This window comes from Schistocerca cancellata, chromosome 9, assembly GCF_023864275.1.
Source record: "Schistocerca cancellata isolate TAMUIC-IGC-003103 chromosome 9, iqSchCanc2.1, whole genome shotgun sequence".
Classification (NCBI taxonomy): domain Eukaryota; kingdom Metazoa; phylum Arthropoda; class Insecta; order Orthoptera; family Acrididae; genus Schistocerca; species Schistocerca cancellata.
In genome coordinates this window covers 142,456,524-142,478,321 of record NC_064634.1, presented here as the reverse complement: position 1 = coordinate 142,478,321, position 21,798 = coordinate 142,456,524, and the positions used below count along the sequence as shown (strand labels likewise).

The following is a 21,798-nucleotide window of genomic DNA, read 5'->3' as shown; positions in this document are numbered from 1 at the left end:
TGGTGAATGCCCGGTGAACGTCATCTACATGCGCGTGTAGTGCCAACAGTAAAATTCGTAGGCGGTGGTGTTATGGTGTGGTCGTGTTGTTTCGCGTGGCACTATCACAGCACAGGCCTAAATTGATATTTTAAGCACCTTCTTGCCTCCCACTGTTGAAGAGCAATTCGGGGATGACGATTGCATCTTTCAAAAAGATCAAGCACCTGTTCATAATGGACGGCCTTTGGCGGTGTGGTTACACGACAATAATATCCCTGTAATGGACTGGCCTGCACAGAGTCCTGACCTGAATTCTATAGAACACCTTTGGGATGCTTTGAAACGCCGACTCCGACTTCGTGCCAGCCCTCACCGACCGACATCGATACCCCTACTAAGTGCAGCACTCCGTGAAGAATGGGCTGCCATTCCCCAAGAAACCTTCCATCATCTGATTGAACATATGCCTTTGAGGATGGAAGCTGTCATCAAGGCTAAGGGTGAGTCAACATCATACTGAATTCCAGCATTACCGCTGGAGTTCGCCACGAACTTGTAAGTCATTTTCAGCCAGGTGGCCGGATACTTTTGATCACTTAGTGTAATTGTACAGAGATAATACATAAATGGGCATTTACAGAATTAAACGCTCAAGCTACCAATTTTTTTCACAACAAATGTTTAACAACTAGACGCATTTATGTTATCAATTCATAGTACTATCTTATAGAGCGAAAAATTGCATAGAAAAAACACATTTGAACAGAAAGTTCAAACAGGTTTCCCTTCTTGATATGAGGCGAAAAAAGTGAAATGTAAAGTAAATAAACACAGGAATAATATTTATGTACAACAATACACGAATTTAAAGTTACAGTTAACATACAGACATGCTGTATTATGTATCAGTTAATGTGATAATCTAGTTTTCTGTAGTACAGTTTTTCAGTAAGTGAACATTTACTGCACATGAGTAAAATTTCGCAAATACGTGCATAATTACAAATTTATATACTTGTGCATGGTACTTGACACATTTGATTAGCTTAGCGTGTTTTGTGTAATCTGGAAACTTCTCCAGTTTGGAAAATTATTTTAGTTCTCTGTGATTCTGTTTTGAGCGAGTTTTACTAGAAAACTGAAACTTCACTCACATCGATGGGTCTTAGGTAAGCGTCTGTACAGCAGGGACTGCAGTTTTTTTAGGATGGTTGTCAATGGTATCTTATCGCACGGGAGAGTCTCGGAAAACAGGAATTTGCCCTGTTTGGGAATGACGTAGTTTCATACGAATTTGGGCGTTGCAGGTTCTCAAATATTGATCCTAGTCAGTATAGAAATATTTCCGGCATTCTAGGAAATCAACTTATTCAATCATCTTACTCATTTCAGGAGAAGGCAATCTAGCAGTACGCTGCAGTCACAGAGATTAGGGCACGCACAGGAACGCATAGGCCGTCACTTTTCCGTCTCTCAGTACGCGAATGGAATAAGACAGAAAATGGGTCATATTAGTACTGTTGCCCTTTGACATGTACTGTCTGTTGCTGGCGGAGCATGCAAAGGGTGCTTTAGATAAAGTGTTTTCCTCTGTAATTTACAAAACAGTCTCAAGGAATGAAATGATAATTAAATCGACACCGTAGCTGCAAACAGGCGTTGATATACATCATTGGAGACATGTTAAAAAAGAGTGCCTCAACCGGGACTCGAACCCGGGATCTCCTGCTTGCATGGCAGGCACTCTATCCATCTGAGCCAACACAGAGCATAGTGCGCCTCCAGGGACTTATCCCTTGCACGCTCCCCGCGAGACCCACATTCCCAGCATGTCCACACCACTACATTCGTAATGCGCCTAATAGATGTTTGCCCATCACACTCGTGGCAGATTAATCTACCAAGTCCCGTACGAGTTGGGGCATAGCGTGTGCGTTCGCACAAGAAGGTCAACGGCCAATGGCCGGGTAGCCATATTTCAACAATATATGAAGTTAGTATCTGTTCCCGAAAGAACAGATACCATTGAGCGTGCAAGGGATAAGTCCCTGCAGGCGCACTATCCTGTGTGCCCTCGATGGCTCAGATGGATAGAGCGTCTGCAATGTAAGCAGGAGATCCCGGGTTCGAGAACCAGTCGGGGCACACATTTTCAACATGTCCCCAATGATGTATATCAACGCCTGTTTGCAGCTAGGGTGTCGATTTAATTATCATTTCATTCTAGAGACATGCACGGTCAGCAATGGTATCTACTCTTTCGGGAACAGATACTACCTTCATATATAGTAACATAAAGAGTACTTATTTAGGTAGGTAAACGAAATAAACGTTACTCTTTCTGTGGAGTTGTTTTATAAAGAGTTAAAGCAACGAGTTAGGCAACGGTCTTGCCACAGTGCATAGACCGGTTCCCGTGAGATCACCGAAGTTAAGCGCTGTCGGGCGTGGTCGGCACTTGGATGGGTGACCATCCAGGCCGCCATGCGCTGTTGCCATTTTTCGGGGTGCGTTCAGCCTCGTGATGCCAATTGAGGAGCTACTCGACCGAATAGTAGCGGCTTCGGTCAAGAATACCATCGTAACGGCCGGGAGAACGGTGTGCTGACCCCACGCCCCTCCTATGCGCATCCTCCCTGAGGATGACACGGCGGTCGGATGGTCCCGGTAGGCCACTCGTGGCCTGAAGACGGAGTGCCAAAGCAACGACTTGCACTTTTATGGGTTGATCATTATTCTTTCTGTCATGTAACGAATGATCAAAAGTATCCGGACATCCCTACATAATGCCGAACTGGCCACGAGATGCCACGAGAGGCAGAACCGCCGGTGTAAAATTAGGCGGCGGAGTGTTGTGTCGTCAGTAGAGGAGCAGAAACAGCAGAATGAGTCAGACAGCAGAGGTCAGTGACTTCGAAGGTGGATTGGTCATTGAATGTCACCTGCCTAGCAAATACATGAGACAATTCAATCCATCTAAAAGTGCATGAGCAGACGGTTGGTGATGTGATTCTGAAGTGGGAATGCGAAGGAACAATCACAGCTAAAGCAAGACCAAGTAGGCCTTGTGTACTAGCGGAAAGGAATCGTTGAGAGTTGCAGAGGGTGGGTGTAAGAATTAGCATGAAATCAGCAGAAGGGATCACTCGTGAATTTCAATGTGCTACTAACGGTCCTGCTAGCACGATGACTCTGCGTGGTAAGGTAAGAAAAATGGGGCACAGTTGTGAAGAAACTCCTCGTGAGCCACACATTTCTGTAATCAGTACTGAGCGACGCTTGAGGTGGTGTGAAGAAAGATCCCACTGGACAGTGGACAGTGATTTGGAGTGATGTATCGTGCTATACCTTGTGGTAAACAGGTGGAATGGTTTGGATTTGACGAATGGTTCAAATGGCTCTAAGCACTATGGCACTTAACATCTGAGGTTGTAATGGTACTTGAATTATGTAACCATTACGGCACCTCACCTCAACCTCTCGATACCAGCAATATTCTACTTTGTTTCTGTAAAATAGTTAACATATTTCTGTGACAGCATTCAGATTTGATTTCATTAATGTAGAGGTTCTTTGATGCATCGATATGTTTATATTGCAATAATATTATTCTTATGTGTATTCTTTCTTTTGTCACTATGATCTTTGATGTACTTGTAACTATGATTTTTGGGCGCGTAAGCGGTTATTAGAGAGTCAAGTCTTGGTCGTTATATTGAAAAGACGCAAATTGTAGTCAGTTTATGAAATGTGAACTTTAACAGTGAGGAAGATATTTTCAAGTATGTTTTATATTGTGAAGTGATGTTGCAACAAAAGTAATAAAAAAGAAGTGTAACTTAAATTCGGAGTGCTGATTACTTTTTTACATCACCATTGTCCTAACGAGCAAAAGTTTAATCTTCAAGAATGGTTTATGAAACATATCTATAAAACATTTGAATAGCGCAGAATAACACCTAGGCCTCTTTGCATCCGAGCTTGGAATCATCACTACCTAGATTTTCGACGATTGAGCCATGAGACCAGCGTGGGAAACACGAAAAGATGAGTGCCTAGTTTATCCATTATTTCAAGAAATGACTTTAATAACTGTGCTCTAATGGCACCTGCCACATAATATAACTTTGTTGTTGCCCGAAAATGCAATATTTAGCAGCGTGAGCAACACTACAATCATAATTAATTTTTGAGCTTTGTTGTGGTAGGGTGTTAGAAGGCCATCAATAAAAAAAAAAGAAAAAGTCCAAATGTATGTGAAATCTTATGGGACTTAACTGCTAAGGTCATCAGTCCCTAAGCTTACACACTACTTAACCTAAATTATCCTAAGGACAAACACACACACCAATGTCCAAGGGAGGACTCGAACCTCCGCCGGGACCGGCCGCACAGTCCATAACTGCAGCGCCTTGGACCGCTCGGCTAATACCGCGCGGCGGTCATCAGTCCCCTAGACTACTTGAACCTAACTAACCTACGGACATCACACACATCCATGCCCGAGGCAGGATTCGAACCTGCGACCGTAGCAGCAGCGTGGTTTCGGACTGAAGCGCCTAGAACCACTCGCCCACAGCGGCCGGCTTTGACTAATGCCTGGAGAACTTACCTGCCATCATGTGTAAAGCCAACAGTTGCGACGTGAGGGTTTTTTTGTGGTTAGGGTGTGGTCTCCTTATTGCCCTCAAGAAAACGCTAAATGCGAAAAGATATGAACACATTTCACAGCATCGTGTATTGCGTATACCATAGGGACAGTTCGGAGCCGATGATTGACGATCTCAACGTGATAGCGCACCTGTTGTGAAGCAGCATCTGTGAGGCAATGGTTTTGGGAAAAAAACAACCCTAAAATGGACTGGCCTTCCCAGAGTCCTTAAATGAACCCAATGGAACACCTTTAGGATGCGTTAGAACATAGACTTCGCTGCAGACCCCAGTATCCTACATCACTACCTCTCTGGTTTCGGGTCTTGTGGAAAAATGGGTTGGCATTCCACCACAGACCTTGAGACACCTCATTGAAACCATTCCCAACACTGTTGAAACCGTCATAAAGGCGAAGGGTGGACGCAATCCATATTGATGTCAACTAATAGGTATTTGGATACTTTTGATCAGGTTGTCTGTTTGAAGCAAGTGTGTACAGATCAGTTTAAATCAAATTTCTATGAATTTTGGGTAGGGAACTAGAAACGTTCGAAGTATTAGGGCTGGATTATAAATTCGCTTTTATCCCGCAGCAACAACCGTCCTCGATGCGCTATTTGAACGCAGCTGGGTTTGTGGGTTCGATTACACAAACACGATTTCTCAGATATCCCTACAAAAAAATTTTACCGGTGTTAAGGTGACTTTGCGTACCATTCCTGAGGAACACGGCCAGGTAATCACCTCCTAATATTCAGTTCTTGCAGAACATCGCGCCCGCTGTTTGCTGCGTTACCACTGTGTTGCACAGACGCGGTTTGGGCTTTTGGTAAGACCTTTAAAAATAAATCTAAAAGTAGTAATAATGGAAACTGATGTATTTCCTTTTGGAATAAGTAGTAAATGGTCATTCCTTGCTAACAGTACTATATCATAAAAGAAGACACAATTTATTTCCATTTAAGGTAATTTCTGATATTTTTAAAAGCTTTTAGTGAAAGGAGATCGAATAAGACTGATGTTTTGATCTAGCTTCAGTTCAAATGGTCTGTGCATTAACTTGAGTGGAAAGAACGAAAATATAAAATTTCTTTTATTTTTTATTGTAAGAATGCGTATACTTCACAAATTATATCACTTTCCATTGGGTTGGAAATACATCTAATTTTATACTGACATGTTAAACGTTTTTAATTGCGTAAGTTTTATACATGTGCCGAAATTCACCAGGAAGTAGTTAAATTTTAGAAAATTTTCATGAAGTTAGTTGGAAATTGATAAACATGGGCAAAATTTTTACACATGCGACTGTAAAAGAAAATCAGGTTTGTGTATGATCTTAAAGAGAATTATTCTATTAAAAGCCACGTTAGGACGACTCGTGAAACACCTCCTTAACAGGTATGAATGTACAGTAAACTGTAGAACATAGTTTGTTGTAGTAGTGTTACATGTCTTGATAAGCTAGGACTTGGATATGACTTGTGCCTAATTATATAGGGATTCAGTCGAAAGGTTTCATTTCAGATTCATTTTTACTAAGTAAGACAACATTTGATACTGAAGTCGGTGGCGGCTCTTAGCGATACATTCGCAATTATCTCGCAGACAGCTCGCTTCTGGACCCATTTTTATTGAAAAAAAAATATATATATCGCTAGTGTCTTTCGCGAAGGAGTCATCTTAGCATTCGCCTACAGCTATTTAAAGAAACCACTGAAAACCTGAATTTGGACGGTCGGCCGGGGTTTGAACCTCCATCGTCCTGAATACGATCCAAATCCTACTATTGCAGTCTTCTCACTCAGTGCTAATGTGGAGGTAGACCGATTGGCGAAGCGAATGGGGAAACAGCATGATTATGAAACCCTCACATGTGACTTGCACATTTAAAATGAAAACTCAGAGAAAAGGAGCCAGAAGAACAGCAGGCTAGCTCTATAGACAGAGGTTATTTCTACTTATTCGGTTCAGAAACAAGTACAATTAATGTTCAAAATGTTCAAATGTGTGTGAATTCCTATGGGACCAAAACCGAGCGAGGTGGCGCAGTGGTTAGACACTGGACTCGCATTCGGGAGGACGACGGTTCAATCCCGCGTCCGGCCATCCTGATTTAGGTTTTCCGTGATTTCCCTAAATCACTCCAGGCCAATGCCGGGATGGTTCCTCTGAAAGTGCACGGCCGACTTCCTTCCCCATCCTTCCCTAATCCGATGAGACCGATGACCACGCTGTCTAGTCTCCTTCCCCAAACCAACCAACCTGTGGGACAAAACCGCTGAGATCGTCAGTCCCTAGACTTACACACTACTTAAACTAACTTATGCTAAGAACTACACACACACACACCCATGGCCGAGGGACGACTCGAACGACCGCCGTGAGGGACCGCGCAATCAGTTACATGGCGCCTCTAACCTCGCAGCCAGTCCGCGCGGGTACATTACGTGGTTATTAAAAACAAATGAAAGAAAGAATAATCAAGGTAAACTACTGTTGAATTAAATCTTGTAACTTCACATTGCGCTCGGGGTCGTAAACAGATTTTCTTGTGTGCGAGACGCAGGGCACAGTTGACAATCCAGTAGGTGCTCCATGGTCTGTCGTTCTCCTCAGTCACAGTTGGTGGTATTCAAAGGGAAGTGCCATTTCTGGAGGTTACTCCTGGATCTTCCAAAGGAAGAGGGTTGAATGAGACTCACACACGCAATTTGGTTCATGACCAGGTGGGACGGTCCTTTCCCGTGTCTGAGGGGCGGAGAACACTGGTTCGTTTCCCGGTAGTGCCAGGGATTTTTCGTTGGTGGGAGGACGGAACGGGGCGCACTCAGCCTCGTGAGGCCATATGAGGGGCTTCTAGATCGATCAGTACCGGTTCACCGACAACGATTGATAAAGCAGCCATATGGCCTTTTTACACCGCATCCGATGACGCCATTGACAGAGTCCGACTGACCCGTCAAGGGTGAAAGCGCAGAACCTTACTGCTGCTTACCACGTGCAAAGGGTATCTGAAGAGAGATAAATTCACAGTTGTTTCCTTGCTGTAGCTGCTGCTGTTAGTGAGCCTGAAGTGGTCTGTAAGAAACCCCTTCCGGATCTCAGTCTGGAGGCTCCTAGAGCGTGCCATTGTAATGGATGACTTTTCCCGATGGGCCTGATTTGCTCTTTCCGCGTTGACAGTGCTTCACGACGAATATCTAGTAGCATTATGCCCGCGATCTGACCCATTATAAGGAACTTCCAAGCATATTAAAACTGTGTACCGAACCGAGCCTCGAGACCTTTGTCACTCGTGGGCACTAACGTCTTTTTTTCGTCATTGTTCTCGTTGATTGGTCTGGGCGAACGTCACATGACACCCCTTCGTCATTGAATATTTCACTTTATTTTGCAGAGGGCGAACACACTGAGCTACCGTGCGGGCAACCAAATGAGCTACCGAAGCACTACTCCTGACCAATCCTCACAGCTGAAATTCCGCCACTGCCTTAACTCGTACTACCTTCCAAAATTCATAGAAGTTTTCCTGCGAAACTTGCAGGACTAGCGCTCCGACTTCCATGTCTCGGTCCAGCAACGTCTAAATCTGCCAGGAAGTTTCGTATCAGCGCTCACACTGCTGCAGAGTAAAATATTCGTTCTGAGAACCTGTAATAAGCCTGCACGTTTCGTTTAGCGTCTTATCGCCAATGTTTCCTTGGTTAGATTTGTACCAGACCGGGCATAGATGCTATGCAGCATTATAACATGTTACTAAGGCCGTTGTTTGCAGGATTTGTGGACGAGAGCCCCACGTGCTACCAGTGATCTTGCGATGGATATTATATCTGGATTCCACCTTCATTGTCGTATTCTTGCAATGCTACTTGTACCTCAGAGTACAACAGATAGAGGTTTGTGTCGGTAAGAAAAATCCTAATCGCACAGCAGCTGTAGGATCCTTATCCGCACGCCCCCCCCCCCCTGCCCCTCCCCCCTTAACTCCACGAGTCTTTTATGTGCATACGCGGATATTAAAGTCTTGTAAATCACTGTAGCTCGTTCGGTACGCTAGAGCTCTGGCGATAGGCTTGAGTCTAGCCGGAATTTCTGTCTGCCAAAGTCCTATCTCGTAATATACACTGAAGAGCCAAAGAAACTGGTATACCTGCCTAACATCGTTTAGGGCCCCCGTGAGCACCCACAAGTGGCGCAACACGATGTGGCATGGACTGGACTAATGTCTGAAATAGTGCTGGAGGCAATTGACAGAATGAATCCTGTAGGGCTGTCCATAAATCCGTAAGAGTACGAGGGGGTGAAGATCTCTTCTGAACAGCACGTTGCAAGACATCCCAGATATGCTCAATAGCGTTCAAGTCTGGGGAGTTTGGTGGCCAGCGAAAGTGTTTAAACTCAGAAGAGTGTTTCTGGAGCCACCCTGTAGCAATGGGGTGTCGCATTCTCCTGTTGGAATTGTCCGAGACCATCGGAATGCATAATGGACAGGAATGGATGCAGGTGATCAGGCAGGATGCTTATATACATGTCACCTGTCAGAGTCGTATCTAGACGTATTGGATCCCATATCACTCCAATTGCACACACTCCACAGAGCCTCGAGCAGCTTGAACAGTTCCCTGCTGACGTACAGGGTCCATGGATTCATGAGGTTGTCTCCGTACCGGTACACGTCCATCCGCTCGAAACAATTTGAAACGAGACTCGTCCGACCAGGCAACATGTTTCCAGTCATCAACAGTCCAATGTCAGTGTTGACGGGCCCAGGCGAGGCGTAAAGCTTTGTGTCGTGCAGTCATCAAAGGTACTCGTTGATGGCCTAGCATTTAAATCTGCAGCAATTTTCGGAAGCGTTGCACTTTTGTCACGTTGAACGATTCTCTTCAGTCGTCGTTGGTCTCGATGTTGCAGGATCTTTTTCCGCCCGCAGCTATATCGGAGATTTGATGTTTTACCGGATTCCTGATATTCACGGTACACTCGTGAAATGGTCGTACGGGAAAATCCCCGTTTCATCACTACCTCGGAAATGCTGTGTCCCATCGGTCTTGCGCATACTACAATACCACATTCAAACTCACTTAAATGTTAATAACCTGTTACTGTACAACAGTAACCGATCTAACAACTGCGTCAGACACTTGTGTTATATAGGCGTTGCCGACTGCAATGCCGTTTTCTGCCTGTCTACATGTCTCTGTGTTTGAAGAGACATGCCTAAACCAGTTTCTTTGGCGCTTCAGTGTAGATTCCAAATACTACGACGTAGAGGCCTATCATGACATTTTATAAAGCTAGATCACGTTAATGACCATCAGATTTCAGTGTAATCTGTGTAGTTTGTACATGTTATAAGAGAAATTTTTATATAATCACTGATTTTATAACTAATGAAGAAGCGACGATGTCAAAGAATGTAGGTGTCCTTGTTCAGCCTCTGTGGCAGCTTTCTGTAAATGCCTGATCTGTATTAATGCGAACGAAACAGGTATGACTCAGATGTATAGCTACTGTTGGTACGATGGAAGCAGGATGTTGATTTAATTGTGCGGAAAATCGGGGAGATCGCAATCTCGGAATCTCTAGAGCTTGCAAAGCTCAATAACGGATCTATTGTCTCCAGAACACTGTGCATTCAAGCCAATATCGCGAGATTCCGACCCGAATGGGTAATAATGACTACAATAATAATAATAATAATAATAATAATAATAATAATAATAATCATTATCATCATCGACTGCTTGCAATGCAACAATAAACGGCAATCGTAATATCGACTGACTTTAAACTACAAAGAGATTGTTACTGTGGATGCTCGCAAATCCATACGCGGACATCCACATCGGCACAGACTTCTAAATGTTCAAATGTGTGTGAAATCTTAAGGGACTTAACTGCTAAGGTCATCAGTCCCTAAGCTTACACACTACTTAACCTAAATTATCCCAAGGACAAACACACACACACATGCTCGAGGGAGGATTCGAACCTCCGCCGGTGCCAGCAGACTACTAGCTGTAGACGAGTACAAAAAGACATCACGCGCGCAGGAAAGGTTGCCATTGCATATTTTTTGCGCTGAATACTGGTGCTGTCAGCTATTTTCGGAAGCGTTGCACTTCTGTCACGATGAACGATTCTCTTCAGTCGTCGTTGGTCTTGATGTTGCAGGATCTTTTTCCGGCCGCAGCGATGTCGGAGATTTGATGTTTTACCGGATTCCTGATATTCACGGTACACTCGTAGTAGTTCTAAGTTTGACAGGGGAAGTTTTTACCGTTAATTTTTAGTAAAAGCGTCTCCGAGTTTCAGTCGTCTGACGTAAGGGATATCACTTATATTATTCTCGTTATCTCACTTATTCGTAAAGTAATACTTCTTTACAGTATCAGTCTTAAAACACGTTCTTTTGGCTTACAAGTGTAGTTCCTTATCGTATGTTTTGATTTGATAGTTTCTCCTGTAAACCACTAATGCCGACGTGGCGTCCGATCGGTAAAAGTTGTCGCACTATTCACTGAGAAAACTGTCCACCTTGGCCATTTTTTCCCACAGCTCATTTTTAATGTGTTTCCCCCCAAAAAGAGTTAGTTATCTTTATACATCACGCATTATACTACACACTGACTGATAAATCCTTTTTTATACAAAGCTATCATTCATCATTCTGTTCTTTTGTGATGATTTTGAATTGATTTATTAATGACATTCAAAACAATATCTGTTCTATTTGGCGTAATACGAACATCAGATTGAAAACGGCTTGCTGTAGCCGCTTGGTATTGTTTCAGAAAACAGGGCGCGAACATGACTAGAAAATATGTTCTGAAATCAGATCAAAGAATTTATGTAATGTGCAACGTAACATGTTGAAAATAAAAGATTTATTGGAAAAAAATAGAGATGCTTTAGGCGGTAAAAACATTATGGGAAGGTTAAGGTGTATATTCAATGAAGAACAAGAACAAAAAATCCTTTATTCTATTTTTGAAATGGAAAAGCGATTTTAGGGATTTACAGTGAATGACCTACACCGACAAGTATTCTAGCTGGCAGAGCGAAACAATATACCACCTTATTTTTACATGCACTAATAATCTATACGGAGAAGTGGGCAGGCACTGGCCAAATTGCCCCTATAGGTAGGGAAAAGTGGCCACTACGTAAGCCTTCAGCAAAAATGCATATAGTTCCTATATATAATTTTCTTTTTCGCTTAAAAATATTTGGTATGTTACTTTTTAATAAGTAGATTCGAAACGTGTAGGTGTCAAGCTTCTATCAGTAACCATGTTTCGGTGAAAATTCAATTTCCATTAGAGGAGCCACTTTACCCCACCTTCCGCTACTCGACAGTTGAATGTCTTGGAAAATTTTATACAACTACTGCCAGACTGAAGTTTATTCATGGTTGTTACCAGAAACGCTTGTTCGGAACATACGTGACTGGTACTCCGAATTGCTTCTGCTTTGGTTACGAAGAAGCAGATTAGGTGTAAAAATTTGTCGACGTCTCATAAAAACACCCTTGAAGTTGAATTGTGGACTGCCTACATGACGGAGGACACGTAAAAGTGTACGGAGGAGAATACAGGGTGTATCCCCATCCTAGTACTGTGGAAGGCTACGAAACTGTACGTATTACTGAACGAATCTCTCAGCGGATTTACGTATTAATTGTACAGGCAAACATTCAAGATATACACTCTTCGGAGACAGAAGAGCAAAATATTTTACGTGGCTATGGATCTGGAAGCACCTTATATTTTACTGGAAAATTAGCAGTTTGGGGCTGACACCTGTCCCCACGCAACCGTTGAAGTACGTCATCCGCAATGATTTTCTGTCAATATTTGTCCGGCATTGTCGATTACTGCTTGTTAGGATCATTGTGCCACCATACAGTACTGACGGATCAACCATATTATTTTTTTAAACTTTATTTGCAAGTGAAAACTCTACCTGATCTGCGTGTTTATCAGTGTGGAATGTTAATGTCCGTCGGCTTCCAAGTAACAGATTCAGTGGTAGATGGGCTACTAGAGGTGAACTAATTACTGGCCTCCACGTCCTTCGGACCAAAACTCACTAGACTTGAACGCTCTTGCGTGTCTAATCCCGTTACAAAATATAGTATGTCCCCATCCTAGTACTGTGGAAGGCTACGAAACTGTACGCATTACTGAACGAATCTCTCAGCGGATTTACGTATTAATTGTGAAGGTGAATTAATACATTCTGGTGACCACTGGAAAACTGACAAGTAAATTCTGGGATTCTAACACTTTTTCAGTGAGGCAAGGACAATTTTAAAATAGATAACATGGAGCGAAGGTGCAATTTCTTGGACGCTACAATACATCAAATTGAAAATAATTTCTGTCTTCTTTCGCGGTTTGAAACATGGACCCTTAAGGCCAGAAACAAGTAACGTATTAGTGCTGGCGCAGGATGCTGCGCATAAAAGGAATTCAAAGAACAACCAATTGTCCATTATTGAGCAACTCACTATCTCCAGACACTTTTCTTCTCGTGTCAACCGAAAAATTCTCCAGTTCTTTGGCCATATTGTAAGAAGAGATGGAAAAATCCAGGGAAAAATGATGGAGGGAAAGATCAGAGCGTGAGAACGAGGGGAGAGCAGCGAGCAGATCGATAGATCAAATCAAGATCTCCGGTTTACCTCTTCTGGAGGCTCTAAGAGCAGCTGCTAACCAACCAGGACAGCGACGCTTGGTTCATGGGGGTCACAACGCTCAGCAGTGAGCACAACGACGTGTTATCGTCATGATTACGCACCTCCAGAAAGTAAGTTTTATTTATTTGAGTGTTAATGGAACATTATCTAAGTTTCCCACTTTAAGAATAGGTGTGTTAATTTATGTTTAATCTAAAGCGCTAATCTTCGTTGGTGGGTAGTGTTTGACGTGGTCTCACAAAGGGTGGGAGACACTGTTCATGATACTCGGCTTTCAGTGACTGCTCCGTGGTGTGTATACTTCACTGATCCTAAGAGTTGCCTCTACAAGCTTGAATTACGAGACGTCAGCCCGTCTGGCTGGCGCCAGCGGCAGCGCAGTAGCTTACAATGCAAAGCGGACTGTAGACTATTAGCAAGCAGAACACGGCGAGTGCTCCCTCGGGCGTCCAATTCACCTGATCTGACATCTTGTGAATTTTTTTTTTCGCCGTGAACAATTCCACCTTGCAGACAAGATACACCTGACAACAGAAATACCTCCAGACTTCAAGAAGAATGTTAAAATTCTAATTCCAACCGGGCCAGCTGGCGCAGTGGTTAGCACACTGGACTCGCATTCGGGAGGACGACGGTTCAGTCCCGCGTCCGGCCATCCTGATTTAGGATTTCCGTGATTTCCCTAAATCGCTTCAGGCAAATGCCGGGATGGTTCCTTTGAAAGGGCACGGCCGACGTTCTTCTCCATCCTTCCCTAATTCGATGGGACCGATGACGTCAATGTTTGGTCCCTTCCCCCGAATCAACCAACCAACCAATCTAATTCCAAAGAAAGCGAGAGATGGTAGGTGTGAATATTAAACAGCACCACACGTTTAATGAGTCATAGTTACAAAATAATGACACGAATTTTTCTGTTTCTCGTATGGTCCAGCTAAGGACCACGTGCCAATGTCGATTCCTTATTCGTTGTTCACTTGTTTTCTTCCAGTACTCCGTTTGTTCATTATGTTTTTTCTTCTTGTCTTTTGACCGCTTCATGTCGGTTTTTCCCCTAAACACTTCTCTATCAGTTGATTCTTCAGAGTTGATATTGTTTTGTTTCTAAATTCTGTTTTACTTCATGGATCCAACTTGTTGTCGACTTCTAATCCCACATGTATTTGAAGATCTTTTTGGTTAATCTGTTGTCTTCCATTCGCTATAAATGTCCGAAAAATACGCCTTCTTTTTCTCATTACTTCTGATATGTTTTCTATGTTTTGATAAATTGCACCATTACTACGTGATTACCAAACTTACGTAGTTTTTCGTGGGCGTAACATATTCCTAATGATTCGCCTTTCTATTATTTCTAATTTATCTAAATTATAATCTAATAATAGACATTCACTTGCACATAGATATTGTGGCTTCACTACTGTATTGTAATGCCTCATTTCAACATTTTTTGACAGGCAGTTTCTGCTACAAATGTCTTTGGTTATACCATATGCCCTTCCCATTTTACATACCCTTTCCTTTCGGCAGGTTTTTCCAGACAATTTTCTTGGGTTATCTCACCAACCTATTTAAACTGTTTAAACTTTTCATTTTGAGCACTATCTGTTTTCGGAAAGTTCGGTGCATTTTTAATGTTTGTAAAAAAATTGGCTTTCTCTGCAGACATTCTTAAGCTATATTTTCTAAAAGATTAATTTGTGTTACGGTAGATGTCACATTTTCAGAAAGTATAGCAAAGTCATATGCAAATGCGAGACAATTTAGTCCAATATTTTCTTTCCTCTTAACAATCTTATCTGTGCGATCTTTTATTCATTCATTTTTTCATTCCAGATCTCACTATTTTTTCTAGAACCCAATTAAAACGAATTGGTTCTAAGCCATAACCTTGCCATACACCTGTGGTTATTTCGAAGCGCTGAGATATTTCTCCCATAAATTTCACCTTAGATACTGTGCCTGTAAGTGTTTCACAAATTGGGTTTGGTAGTTTAGACTGAACACCAGTCTATAATTTATCTCTCTGCGAAATCAAAGGCCTTTTTGACATCAAGAATCATTACCACCAATCTTTTGAATTCAGTAATCTGTGGCGGATATTTGACTTCATATTAGATATTTGCTCAAAACATGACTTGCCCTTCATAAAGACACTTTGATATTCACCTAAATGACTGTCCAGTGTTGTTTCCACCCTGTTTAATAAATTCTTGGAAAATATTTTGTATGCAACTGGATTGCAAACAAATTCTTCTGTAATTGTTAAGGTCTTGTTTATTGCTTTCTTTTTCACTAGATGTACCAAGCCTACCTTCAACTCGTATGGGAATTTCTCTGTTTGGCGATTTTCTCAAAGATCGATTTTACCTAATTTTTTATCATATTACTATTAAATAAGCTGTGCAAGAAAACAAGGAGAAATTTTCGAAGGGGATTAAAGCGCAGGGAGAATAAATGAAAAATTTGCGTTTGCCAATGGCCTTGTAATTCTGACAGAGACGGCTGAGGACACAGAAGAGAAGTTGAACGGAATGGATAATGTATTGAAAAGAGATTACAAGATCAAAATCAACAGAAGTAAAACTAGGGTTTTGCAGTGTAATCGAATTAATTCAGGAGATGCTTAGAGACTTATATTACGAAAGGAGACACTAAAAGTAGTTTTTCTATTTGGGCATCCAAATAACTGACGTTGGCAAAGATACAGAGGATATAAAATGCTATACAAGAAAATCGTTCATGAAGAACTGAAGTTTGGTAACACTGAATATCAATTAAAGTGTTCGGAAGTCATTTCTTAAGGTATTTATAAGGAGTGCAACCTTGTATGAAAGTGAAACGTGAACGATAAGCATTTCAGACAAGAACAGAACAGAAGCTTTTGAAATATGGTGTTACAGAAGAATGTTGAAAAATAGATGGATATATCGAATAACGAACGGAGAGGTACTGAAGAAAAGTAGAGGAAAAAAGAAATTTATGGCACAACTTGACTAAAAGATGGAGTCGGTTGATAGGACACATTCTGAGGCATCAAGGGTCCATCAATTTGGTAATGGGGGGAATCGTGGGGAGTAAAAATTGTAGAGGTTGATAGAATACGTCCTGAGGCATCAAGAGATCATCAGTTTGGTAATGGAAGGAATCATGGGGGTAAGAAGTGCAGAGGTAGACCAAAGCTCGAATGTTGTTGTGGTCTTCAGTCCAGAGACTGGTTTTATGCAGCTATCCATGCTACTCTATCCTGTGCAAGGTTCTTCATCTCCGAGTAACTGCTGCAACCTGCACCCTCCTGAATCTGCTTTGTGTATTCATCTGTTGGTCTCCCTCTAACATTTTTACCCCCTACACTTCCCTCCAGTACTGAAGTGGTGATCCCTTGATGCCTGAGAATATGTCCTACCAACTAAACCCTTCTTCTAGTCAAATTGTGCCACGAACTCCTCTTCTCCCCAATCCTGTTCAGTAACTCCTCATTAGTTACGTGATCTACCCATCTAATAATCAGCATTCTTCCGTAGCACCACATTTCGAAAGCTTCTCTTCTTGACTAAATTATTTATCGTCCATGTTTCACTTGCATACATGGCTACACTTCATACAAATACTTTCAGAAAAGACTTCCTGACACTTCAATCTATACTCGATGTTAACAAATTTCTCTTCTTCAGAAACGCTTTCCTTGCCACAACCGGTCTACATTTTATATCCTCTCTACTTCGACCATCGTCAGTTATTTTGCTCCCCAAATAGCAAAAAATGGTTCAAATGGCTCTGAGCACTATGGGACGTAACATCTGAGGCCATCAATCTCCTAGAACTTAGACTACGCAAACCTAACTCTAACCTAAGGACATCACACATATCCATGACGGAGGCAGGATTCGAACCTGCGACCGTAGCACTCGCGCGGTTCCGGACTGAAGCGCCAAGAACCGCTCGGCCACCGCGGCCTAGCGAAACTCATCTACTACTTTAAGTGTCTCATTTCCTAATCTGCTTCCTTCAGCATCACCTGTTGTAATTCGACTACATTCCATTATCCTCGTTTTAATTTTGTTGATGCTCTTCTTATATCCTTCTCTCAAGACACTGTCCATTCCGTTCAACTGCTCTTCCAAGTCCTTTGCTGTCTCTGGCAGAACTACAATTTCATCGGCGAACCTCTTCTCCATGGATTTTAATACCTACTCAAAATTTTTCTTCTGTTTCCTTTACTGCTTGCTCCATATACAGGTTAAATAACATCGGGGATAGGCTACAACCCTGTCTCACTCCCTTCTCAACCACTCCTTCCCTTTCAATCTCTTCGACTCTTATAAGTTCAATCTGGTTTCTGTGCAAATTGTAAATAGCCTTCCACTCCCTGTATTTTACCCCTGCCACCTTCAGAATTTGAAAGAGAGTATTCCAGTCAACATTGTCAAAACCTTTCTCTAAGTTTACAAATTCTAGAAACGTAGGTTTGCCTTTCCTTAATCTATTTTCTAAGATAAGTCGTAGGGTGAGTATTGCCTCTCGTGTTCCAACATTTCTACGGAATCCAAACTGATCTTCCCCGAGGTCGGCTACTACCAGTTTTCCCATTAGTCTCTGAAGAATTCGTGTTAGTATTTGCGGTGAGTTATTAAATTGATAGTTCGGTAATTTTCACACCTGTCAACACATGCTTTTTTGGGATTAAAATTATTATATTGTTCTTGAAGTCTGAGGGCATTTCGCCGGTCTCATACAGCTTGCTCACCAGATGGTAGAGTTTTGCCATGACTGGCTCTCCCTAAGCTATCAGTAGTTCTAATGGAATGTTGTCTACTCCCAGGGCCTTGCTTCTACATAGGTCTTTCAGTGCTCTGTCAAATTCTTCACGCAGTATCATATCTCCCATTTCATTTTCAGCTACGTCTCTTCAATTTCCATAGTATTGCCCTCCTTTCTGGAAAGTTTGGGAAGTTGTGGTAAAGTCTTATGGGACCAAACTGCTGAGGTCATCGGTCCCTAAGCTTACGGACTATTTAATCTAACTTAAACTAACTTACGCTTATGGCAACACACACACCCATGCCCGAGGGAGGTCTCGAACCTCCGACGGGGGGAGCCGCGGGGACCGTGATAAGGCGCCAAAGACTGAGCGGCTACCCCGCGCGGCCCACCTTTCTGCTTTCCCTTCTTTACTTAGGGCAGATTTTCCATCTGAGTTCTTGATACTCATATAGGTGGTTTTTTCTCCAAAGTCTCTTTAATTTTCCTGTAGGCAGTATCTATCTTACCCTTAGTGATATGTGCCTCTACATCCTTACATTTGTCCTCTAGCCATCCCTGCTTAGCCATTTTGCACTTCCTGTCGATCTCATTTTAGAGACGTTTGTATTCCTTTTTCCCTGCTTCATTTACTGCATTTTTGTATTTTCTCCTTTCATCAATTAAATTCAAAAAAATGGTTCAAATGGCTCTGAGCACTATGGGACTCAACATCTTAGGTCATAAGTCCCCTAGAACTTAGAACTACTTAAACTACTAAACTAACTAACCTAAGGACATCACACGCACCCATGCCCGAGGCAGGATTCGAACCTGCGACCGTAGCAGTCCCGCGGTTCCGGACTGCAGCGCCAGAACCGCACGGCCATCGCGGCCGGCAATTAAATTCAATATCTCCTCTGTTACCCAAGGATTTCTATTAGCCCTCGTCTTTTTACCTACTTGATCCTCTGCTACCTTCACTATTTCATCTCTCAAAGCTAACCATTCTTCTTCTACTGTATTTCTTTCCCCAATTCTTGTCAATCGTTCCCTAATGCTCCCCATGAAGCTCTCTACAACGTCTTGTTCTTTCACTGTATCCAGGTCCCATCTCATGAATTTCCCACATTTTTGCAATTTCTTCAGTTTTAATCTACAGTTTATAAACAATAGATTGTGGTCAGAGTCCACATCTGCCCCTGGAAATTTCTTACAATTTAAAACCTGGTTCCTCAATCTCTGTCTTACCATTATATAATCTATCTGATACCTTCCAGTAGCTCCAGGCTTCTTCCATGTATACAACCTATTTTTGTGATTCTTGAACCAAGCAAAGCATCATATATTTCTCCGATCTGTTCATCATCGAGCTAGGAGGCATATAAACTTGTACTAGTGTGGTAGGCGTGGGCCTCGTCTTTCTTGACTACAATAATGCGTCCACTATGCTGTTAGTAGTAGCTTATCCGCACTCCTATTTTTTATTCATTATTAAACCATCTCCTTCATTACCCCGGTTTGTTTTAGTATTTACAACGCTGTGTTCACCTGACCCACTATATCTATCTTTGACTTATCCACTACTCTTTTTAAATTTTCTACTCTACCTGCCCGATTAAGGGATCTGACATTCCACGCTCCAATCCGTAGAACGCCAGTTTTCTTTCTCCGGATAACGACGTCCTCCTGAGTAATTTACCTCCAGAATATTTTATCAAAGAGGACGCCATCATCATCTGCCAGGCACTTTATTGTGAATAGCAGTCACGTAGATGTAGATATAGATGTAGATTTAACCATACAGTAAAGCTGCATAACATTTCACAAGTCGAGAAATTACAGTAGAAATGTGTAGAAACAAAATCCTATAAATATAACAGTGTCCACAAAATTTTCGCCGGCATTGTGATACATTCATGCATTTACACACATTTCATAACTCTTAAAGTACGATTCTTGGTTTCCAACATCCTTTTTCACAAGTCAAAGTCCCTAAGCACTACTCATTATTCCTTACCTTATTACACATATACATATTCGTCGACACTTCTTCAATGTTTCATCATAATAAATACGTAGCATAATCAGATTCCTCATATAGCATCAGCTTATTGATCATAAACATACCTCAACAGCATAATACACATCGTCATCGTAATAATAACATCATAAAACCTTAGTCACATCTCAATATCGTTGCAGCTTCTTTCAATAATTTCAAAACCTTCAATAAAGTCATCTACCTCAAACGTACTTTAAAAATTAGGCTGTAGTTTCCGCTTGCTTTCAGCCGTTCGCAGTACCAGCACAGCAAGGCCGTTTTGGTTGATGTTACAAGGCCAGATCAGTCATCCAGACTGTTGCCCCTGCAACTACTCCTCTTCAGCTCGAATACAGTAACCTAATCAGGTCCACACGGACGTAGGTTGCCGTTGTTATGCAGAGGCGAAGAGGCTGGTTGAGGATAGACTAGCATGTATCGAAGCAGTCTTCGGACTGAACTGCAACAACAACATGCAACACGGAAACTATTAGTATTACAGAAAAAATGAACAGAATTTTTTTGTAGGAAATTTAATGTAGTTTAATTTTATACGGGTAAAAATTTTCGCTCGGAGTCGCGGTTTTCGAGTTATTCGAGAGAAAACATTCAAAAGTGACCCTTAAACACAACCCCCTTACCCCCACGCACATGCCAGCGGTCAGGCGTTTCCCTGCTGGCACGGTGAAAAAAATGGCGACTGCACGATTTTTTTCCCCTGATCGACGCTGTTTGGTCTTCGTTGACTGGGCTATAATGGTCACTTTGGTGAGCCAGAGTAATCACTGCAGTGCCCGTGTAGATACTTTTCTTGCTGCAGACAAGCACATTTCTCAATTCAAAGTACGATTCCGCTTGGTCAAGTGAATACTGAGTCTGTCCTCTCGGGATCTAGTTGAGTAGGACTATTGAAATACTGCATGGTGTTGGGTACGACCCTCCCAAAACCATCGATTCCATATGCTCATGGCAATCATGGGACAAACTCCATGTGAGCAGCAATATCACGGAACAATAGATGGCAATCTCGATAGGCCATACTATGGTTGCTGTCCAATTCCGACACGAACTGTATATTTTTGTCCTTGTTATATGAGGTATAATACTATCTTTTTACGAACTACCAGTATTCAAATACTCTTTCTTAGTGAAGAACCCAATGTGTAGTCTTTCTTATATACACAGGTTTACAAAAAAAAGTGAAGCATCCACAAGGGAGAAAGGAAACAAAATGAATTTACAAGGGCTGAAAGGATATGTGGTGTCATTTCAGTGATTATAAAATCAAGTCAAACTGACAAAGAACTTGCAGTATCGGACTACTTATCAGCAGGACACTGTGCGAGGTGCCGGGGCTAGCAGTTTATTTAACACTAAATTCTTCTAGAATCTTTGCATGAAAATGATACTCTAAGCCCCCACCTTTTCTAACTCCGACTTTTGCTGTTGCACATGGATTAAGAAGAAACGCGAACTGACTGTAATCGACCCTGCAAGTGGAGTAGAAAAGAGTTTGGCACCTGCAATAATTTACTTGAATAGAAATTAATTAAAGGAATGTTTCATTAACGTAGTGAGAAATGAAAGGGTTGCTTTACCGATTCACAGAATGAAAGTTCTGTACAAAATAACGATTTGATTTATTATGACTAAACTCAAAATAATAAACAAA

At 42.0% G+C, this 21,798-nt stretch overlaps 1 protein-coding gene and 1 pseudogene across 1 annotated transcript in view; both read left to right on the top strand.

Annotated features, from left to right (window-relative positions):
• The window catches only part of LOC126100456 (cytochrome P450 302a1, mitochondrial), a 230,022-nt gene that overhangs the window by 40,766 nt on the left and 167,458 nt on the right, over window positions 1–21,798 (top strand). The gene's annotated exons all lie outside the window — the stretch shown is intronic.
• On the top strand, window positions 2,363–2,480 carry LOC126102550 (5S ribosomal RNA; annotated as a pseudogene).